This window comes from Vulpes lagopus, chromosome 11 (genome assembly GCF_018345385.1).
Source record: "Vulpes lagopus strain Blue_001 chromosome 11, ASM1834538v1, whole genome shotgun sequence".
Taxonomy (NCBI): Eukaryota; Metazoa; Chordata; class Mammalia; order Carnivora; family Canidae; genus Vulpes; species Vulpes lagopus.
The window spans coordinates 14,286,566-14,293,630 of record NC_054834.1 but is presented as its reverse complement, the minus strand read 5'-3'; positions in this window follow the sequence as shown (position 1 = coordinate 14,293,630).

Here is a 7,065-nt window from a genome sequence, read left to right as displayed (position 1 = left end):
CAGCTGTTACCCAACATCTTTTATTTTTTAGGTTTTTTTTTTTTTTTTAAGATTTTATTTATTCATGAGAGACACAGAGAGAGAGGCAGAGACACAGGCAAAGGGAGAAGCAGGCTCCATGCAGGGAGCCCGACGCGGGACTTGAACCTGGGGCTCCAGGATCACGCCCTGGGCTGTAGGCAGAGGCTAAACCGCTGAGCAACCTGGGCTGCCCCCCTGAACATCTTTTTTTTTTTTTTTTTTTAAGTTGTAATTTATTTATTCATGAGAGACAGATATAGGCAGAGGGAGAAGCAGGCCCCATGCTGGGAGCCCAACGTGGGACTCAGTCCCGGGTCTCCAGGGTCACGTTCTGGGCGGAAGTAGGTGCTAAACCCCTGAGCCACCCAGGGATCCCCCGAACATTTATTTTTTTTAAAGATTTTATTTATTTATTTATTCATGAGAGACAGAGACAGAGAGACAGAGACACAGGCAGGGGGAGAAGCAGGCTCCATGCAGGGAGCCCGACGCGGGACTTGAACCTGGGATTCTAGGATCATGCCCTGGGCTGAAGGCCGACGCTCAACCACTGAGCCACCCAGGGATCCCCAATCCCCAGAACATCTTTTATTTTATTTTATTTTATTTTTAAATTTTATTTATTTATGATAGTCACACACAGAGAGAGGCAGAGACACAGGCAGAGGGAGAAGCAGGCTCCATGCACCGGGAGCCCAACGTGGGATTTGATCCCGGGTCTCTAGGATCGCGCCCTGGGCCAAAGGCAGGCGCCAAACCACTGCGCCACCCAGGGATCCCCGCCAAAACATCTTTTTTTTTTTTTTTTTTTAAATGATAGTCACAGAGAGAGAGAGAGGCAGAGACACAGGCAGAGGGAGAAGCAAGCTCCATGCACCAGGAGCCCGATGTGGGATTCGATCCCGGGTCTCCAGGATCGCGCCCTGGGCCAAAGGCAGGCGCCAAACGGCTGCACCACCCAGGGATCCCCCAAACATCTTTTAAAGTGCATCTGAGGCCACTATAAGTTTCCGCTGCTCCTTTTTTTCTTTTCTATTCTGTTTCTGGACCTTTTCTCCTGGCATTGGGTTTATGGGAGCTCCAAGGTCCCATAAGCCCAATTTGTCCTTACTGGCTTTCTTGCTGCTCTACTCTGCATTCTCTTTGGTCCACTTTTCCAAACTTTTATTTCCATTTTGTTGAGGCCTGGGAGTGCATTGTAGGTACTTAGTGCTATTTTGGCCTTGGGATCCACAGTCGCAAAGATGCAACGTCAGGCTCTTGACATTTACGAATGAGCCATACATGCTGCCAGATCAGAATGCTGTTCACTTTGCAATTTTACTTATTAACTTTAAGAATCTAAACTATACTGTGGTTTAGCAACCCATGTTTGGCATCCGTTTTTCACTTTTTTTGAAGGTCTAAGAAATTCGAATTGGCCAGACCCTTTCTCAGCTTCTGAGAAGCTTGATTTTGTGTTTCCTCTTTTCTGCCCCTCCTTGCTTTCTCTCCTGCTTCTCATTCACAGCCAACACTGGGAGGCACAGTTGTTTCTCACTAGAAAACCTCTAGTGATAGAGTTTGTACCTTAAACTTTAAGAAACTCTCTTCCCTGGGTATGTGCTATGTGCCACTAGTTTTGAAAAGATAGAGACCGCTTAAGGTGAGCAGAAGAAAAGTATCCGGTCACTTGTCAGGACCAGTTCACAGGATTTGACGGGCCACACAAGGCAGGAGTGAATACTGCAGGTCACTTCAGTTACGGATGGCTTAGCATTGCTACTGCCAGTCATCTCAGTTCAGAGGAACCCCCACTTTCCTGAGAAGGAGCTGGTGGCGGCTGGCAGAGCAAGTGAGATCTGATTAGGCAACCAGAGAGTTGTAAATTTTTTTGATCCTGGAAAAACAAGAGCGTTTAAACAAAAGCATCTCATTGAAGACACAACTGTTCAAAATCTGGGAAGAATGTTCAGATGACTATCACATTGACTGCAACACTGGTCATTTTCTGATTTGTTCTTCAAATCTGAGCTAAGAGCCAGAAGCCCTGGACACAACACGTTCCACTCTCTACCAGGGCTGTTACGGAAAATGATACTTGTAATGCAAAATTGTCCTGAGTAGTCTTACAGAGTTCTGTCCGTGGTAGTATAATTATGGCTGGCTCATGTACAGAATTTGTCGTTATTTTACTTTCTCTTTGCTTTACTGGCTTTCTTGCTGCTCTACTACATTTCACATATGAAATGTGCCAGGTTATGGCACTTGGGATTTAAGGATGTCAACAGGTGAGAAGGCAGTTTGTGTTAGGGAAGTCATATTGGTGGCTGACTATACCATTCCTTTGTGTTTGTCAATGGTAGTACAAAGCTCTGGTCATTTTGTTAGGAAGATGAAACTTCATAATTCATTCTCAACCAATATTTGTCTTTATCCTGAAAAGATAGTTTTAATTATTCCTGAATTCAAAATCTGAGTTTTGTCAGTAAACACAGTTCTTTTCTTTTCACTGATGTATTCAACAATCGCCTTAGAAAGATGTAAAAAATCAGGGCACCCTGGTGGCTCAGGTCATGATGTTGGGGTCCTGGGATTGAGTTCCACATCGGGCTCCCTGCTTCTCCCTCTCCCACTGCTCCTTACCCCTGCTCGCTCTTGCACGCACTCTCACACATAAATAAATTTAAAAAATCTCAAAAAGGGATCCTTGGGTGGCGCAGCGGTTTGGCGCCTGCCTTTGGCCCAGGGCGCGATCCTGGAGACCCGGGATCAAATCCCACATCAGGCTCCCGGTGCGTGGAGCCTGCTTCTCCCTCTGCCTGTGTCTCTGCCTCTCTCTCTCTCTCTCTCTCTCTCTCTGTGACTATCATAAATAAATAAAAATTTAAAAAAAAATAAAAATAAAAAAAAAAAATAAAAAAAAAAATAAAAAATCTCAAAAAAAACCTTTTAGAAAAATGGAAAAATCACTCTAAATTTACTTAAATTGTGCAGTAGATTAACTCACTGGACCCAGTAAATTAATCGCAAAATAATTAAACTGGGGTCTTTTAAAATTATATTTTAATTTTAAAAATAATTTTAGGTTTACAGAAAAGTTGCAAAGTACAGAGTTCCTATATACACTTCACCCAGCTTCTCCTAATGTTACATCCTCTATTACCAAGAGATGTGTCAAAACAAGGAAATTAATGTTGGTGTATTAATATTAACTAAACTACAGAATTTTTCAAACCTCACTAGTTGTCCACTAATGTCTTTTTACTGCTTCAGGATCTAATCTGGGATACCATACTTAAACATCCAGATCTGTATTGAAGGAGTGTTCAGGAATGGAGGGAAATGATTAAGACAAGATCGTTTTCCATTCTGCTGCAGATGGAACAAAATGCATGAGGATTCAGTATATGGCAAATGGCTTTGGCCCCAGTAGCTCCCTGCTTCATGGCTACCTGGATGTCAGCGCCTGCCTCCCCTTGGTTGGCTACTTTAGATGTTGGTATCCCAATCGGTGGTGGTGACCCACTGTGACATATGATTGATTCAGATGCAGTCCTACAGCCTGGTGTCTGCTCTCATAGCCCTGGGCCCCACTACCCATTGTACTCAAGGTAAGTTTCTGGAGCACGGGGGAGCCCTCTTGCTGCCTTACAATCCATTAAGCTGTGGTTACAATTCCGTGGTCAGTAGCAGAGCTGTGTTGTCAGACTCCTGGGTTTGGACCCTGCCTCTACTTTGTGACTTTCAGCAAAAGCTTTAACCTTCCTGAGTTTCTTCTTTTCTCATTCCCATTTTACAGAGATGAAAGGAGAGTTGAAGTGAGATTTGAATTTTATAATTTTCAGAGATCATGGGGAAGAGTGCTCAGTACAGAGTAGGCACTTAGTAAATGCTACCTGTTATTATCACTGTGTTCCAGAAATCGTGGGTAGGCTCAGTCTCCTAGTTGGGTGGTCAAGAAGGGACCAAGACTCAAAGCTAGAGCAAAAGTCATTTAAGGAAATTAAATTTTTATTTATTGGCTAGAACAGGATGAGAGTTCTAAGGAAGACTATTCCACTGATAAAAGGAAAGAGTATGAAAGTTGGGAATAGGATTCTAAAAATCAAGGAAAATGAAGTTTTTCACTGTTTCAAATCATGTGGGGCAAAGGTCATGCTAATCCTAATCCTCTTTGTGTGGGTCTAAATCTATTTGTGGCTGAAGTGAGCACAATTCTCATCACCATCTTAAGCTTAGCTCACATTTAAGCAATGAAAAATGGGAAAAACGTCCTAATTTGTAGAGGTTAACTTTATAGTAATCATCATGAGCACTTCAATTAAGTTTCTAAAGAAAAAAAAGGCATATTGTATGGTAACTTACAGTAACGTAACTCAGAATTTGCATCGTACCTGACATTGTTCATAGACCTTTCATACTCTCTTTTTCATATGACTCTTGAACTAAGGGAGGGTGGAGGAATTATGATCCACATTTTGTTGAGACACAGGCTCAGAGGGCTGAAAGCATATCAGAAAAGGCCTCATAGCAGAAACAACACAGCATTGAAGCTTGAGGGATGCAAAGGGGTTTCACCAGGTAGATGGAGGTGGGGGGGGGGTCCAGGTAGAAGTGCAGCAGAAGGTAGAGAATGGTGGTAGAGGAGAGGGGAGTTCTTTTGTGGGACCAACTACCCCAATATATCTGATGCTTTGACTAAGGAGAGCAATGTAGAGGCAGGGCTTTATATGCCAGGCTAGGAGCTCGGGCTTTATTCTCTGGCAGTGAGTTGCTTTGAGGCAAAGGAGAATAACCTGATCAGGTTTCAGTTTAGGAATATCACTATGACAATAATATAAAAGGTAACCTCAAAAGATTCTTGGTGGTTTCGAGATAGCTGATATTTTTTAAACCTGTTAGTGGGGGATCCCTGGGTGGCTCAGTGGTTTAGCGCCTGCCTTGGGCCCAGGGCATGATCCTTGAGTCCCGGGATCGAGTCCCATGTCAGGCTCCCTGCGTGGAGCCTGCTTCTCTGTCTGCCCCTCTTTCTCTCTCTATGTCTCTCATGAATAAATAAAATCTTTAAAAAAAAATGAACCTGTTGGTCATGAAATCTCAGGTCCCAGATGGATGACAAGGAGCAGAAGCAGACAGCCAGGTTAGTACCAGCAGCACCACACTGCCTGCAACGAAAGCACGAGATTTAGGTGCAGAAACCACTTGTTCCTGCTCTGGCTTTTATCAGATTTAGAAATTTTCCTAAAGCATTATCATTTAATTTCCTTTTGCTTATCTCTGTGTAACACGAGTACAGTATTTGTATAGCATCAACCTAAGTATGTTAATTAATATCGATGGAGTACTTCCAACAATAAAATCAGGACTTGGGAGTGAAGACAAATGTGAAAATGTCTTAGGCTGGTCCCAGAATCATATCCAGGATAGAGGGTTCAGTAGGCTGCCCAAGCTATGTAGCTGGGTGGATATGGAGATTTTTTGAATCCGATTTTGAGCTGCTTCTATCAAAAGTAATTATTCAGAGGACTTCCACATTTTGTCTCCCTGGAGAGTAGAGTGCCCCCAAAGATCTATGCAGAGATTTCAATTTTAGTATTGTATTGTACCCAGGGATCTCTCTTGAAACCTGGTAGGAAACAAAACCAAATGTCCACTAGTTGTGTACGGACGGTTTGTTTATTCTCTTTGCAAGTCCAGAGAACTGACTTCCTGCCAGGGAGAGAACAGGGTGTGATAGATCTGGGACAGTAAACTGAGCGGATGAAGTGCTTTGTTTTTAGCATGCTGGACAGGATTGCCTCAGGACCTGAACTTTCTGTATCTAACATAGGAAATCCTAAGAAATACCCTTTCCTCCTAATTCTGGTCCTGTGGACTTTGTGTCAAGATCTCCATGATTTTCTGAGTGACATTGTAGTATGTATATATGTATGTATGTATGTATGTATGTATGTATGTATTTTTAAAGATTTTATTTATTTATTCATGAGAGACACACAGAGAGGCAGAGACACAGGCAGAGGTAGAAGCAGACTCCCTGTGGGGAGTCTGATGTGGGACTCGATCCCAGGACTCCCAGGATCCCGACCTGAGCTGAAGGCAGACTCTCAACCACTGAGCCACCCAGGCGCCCCTATTGTAGTATTTATTAAGAGAGGACAGGTTACCACAGGCCACCACTTTCAAGGCTGACCAGTCACATGCCCAGGTCTATAATCTTACCAACGTCAAAAATCAATTTTCTAACATGATATGAAGAGGGTAAATAAAGAAATCCCTGAGTAGAAGCTGGCCAGGAAAATTCGGATGCTGACGGAATTGGGCAATGGAAGTTTGCTTACAATTTTTCTTGGAGACAGAAGTAAGTATTTTATTATTTACTTTTTAAAAAATATTTTTATTTATTCATGAGAGACACAGAGAGAGAGGCAGAGACACAGGCAGAGGAAGAAGCAGGCTCCATGCAGGGAGCCCGACGTGTGATCCTGGGTCTCCAGGACCAGGCCCTGGGCTGAAGGCCATGCTAAACCGCTGAGCCACCCAGGCTGCCCAGAAGAAAGTATTTTATACAGTAGCATGGTTTCTAGAACATTAACTGTAAATGTAATTTTTGCAAGTGGAATTTCACTTTAAATGCACTTCAGGAGTTGGCTATTTAAAGGATTCTTTTGGAGAACCTCCTTGTGATCATACCTTATACTTCATAGGTTTTTATTTTTTTATTCTCTTTGCTTATCCCATTTTTCTAAAGCAACAATTATTTGTAATTGTCTCACAAACTAAGTAAATTGGTCTTCTGAAACAATTTCTTTGGTCTCCCGTCCCCCCTTTTTTTAGACACAAGTAAGGTTTTTTGTTTGTGTTTAAACTCCTCCATTTTCTTCCTTCCTTCCTTTCTTTCTTTCTTTCTTTCTTTCTTTCTTTCTTTCTTTCTTTCTTCCTTCCTTCCTTCCTTCCTTCCTTCCTTCCTTCCTTCCTTCCTTCCTTCCTTTTTTTAGATTTTATTTATTTATTCATGAGAGACATAGAGAGAAAGGCACAGACACAGGCAGAAGGACAAGC